The 1,295-nt window shown below is 53.0% G+C and overlaps 1 pseudogene; it reads right to left on the bottom strand.

The window, feature by feature from the left end:
* Nucleotides 1–499: 499 nt before the first annotated feature.
* Nucleotides 500–972, bottom strand: LOC101554635 (E3 ubiquitin-protein ligase RNF166-like; annotated as a pseudogene).
* Between the last annotated feature and the right edge of the window lie 323 nt (nt 973–1,295).

The raw sequence follows: 1,295 nt of genomic DNA, 5'->3' as shown, positions 1-1,295 counted from the left end.
CTGGTACCACATGGACCCCCAAGTATAACCACAGGCAGTTTTGGAGGCTCCCAAGCACTACTGGGGGGCCCTGGTTATCTCCAGCATTCAAGACCCTATAGTACACATTCTAGCATTATTGGACCTTACCCTTTAAAAATTTTTTTTAACTTTACTTTTAATTGAATACACAGTTAAAAATTGTTCATTATTTGGTTTCAGTCATATAATGTTCCAACACTTGTCCCTTTACAATTCCCACCACCAACTTCCATAATTTCCTTCCCCCTGTCACACCGGCCTCTATGGCAGGCACTTTTTTGGGTCATAGCATTGAACTGCTGGCTTTGTTGGCTAGTGATTGTTAAAGTAGCCTCTGAGTACCACTTGAAAATTTCAATCAATCAATCAATCAATCAATCAATCAATCAATGTGATGTTTAAGGAAAGTTTAGCTAACAGAGGAGAAGGAATCCTTGAATAATAGTTAAACAATGATTCTTATTTTTGTTTTATTCCACTAAGTGGATAGTTTTTCCTCACCATACACCTGCTTGGACCTGTTGGGAATGGCGCTGGGGATGGGCTGTGACGTGGGCACCACGGGGGCAAATTTGGGGCAGCTGGCCATCTGCTCCTGGGTCTTCACGCAGGAGGCTGCGTGCACCCTCATCTTGGCCAGCGCCACCTTTTTGTTGCAGCCCTGACAGGGAGGCTTGTAGGCCGAGAGCTGCTTCTCCACGTGGGCAGCCTTGTCCACCTTCTTGGGGTCGAAGGGCAGGTGGCAGAGTGGGCACAGAGGGGACATCACCTGCAGGCATGGCTGGAGGCACTCCCCGCAGAACGTGTGTCCACAGCCGCCAATGGGCTGCTGGTAGACCTCCAGGCAGATGAGGTAGCTGAACTGAGCCTCCAGCCGCCATCACTGCCCGTGGGCCCGCCCAAGGGCGCTCGCTGCTGCGCGGAAGCCACCAAGCTGCGGAAAATTGCCATCCCAGGCCCTGCCTGCTGCCACCGTTGCCACCTACGGTCGCAGCCCGGCCCGGCCTGGCCCGCGTGTCACGGCTGCGATGGCGCGGTGCTGATGTCATGAGCGCGCCCGCAACCAGCCACTGCCATGATCCAGGCTGCTCTCTGGACACTTGGGCTGAACCTCATGCCCAAGTGAAGCCCCACTAAGCCAGGTAAGCAGAACTTTGCAACCTTGAGCTCTACGTTCAACGAGACCTGGAAACAAGATTCTCTGTCTGCCTCCTCCAAACTCCAGCAACTGAGGGAGGGGTCCAACCCAGATGCCCCACCCTACCCAAGCCAGA

This window comes from Sorex araneus, chromosome X (assembly GCF_027595985.1).
Source record: "Sorex araneus isolate mSorAra2 chromosome X, mSorAra2.pri, whole genome shotgun sequence".
In the NCBI taxonomy this organism is placed as follows: Eukaryota; Metazoa; Chordata; class Mammalia; order Eulipotyphla; family Soricidae; genus Sorex; species Sorex araneus.
The sequence above is the reverse complement of the archived record's forward strand: the minus strand, read 5'-3'. Positions and strand labels throughout refer to the sequence as shown.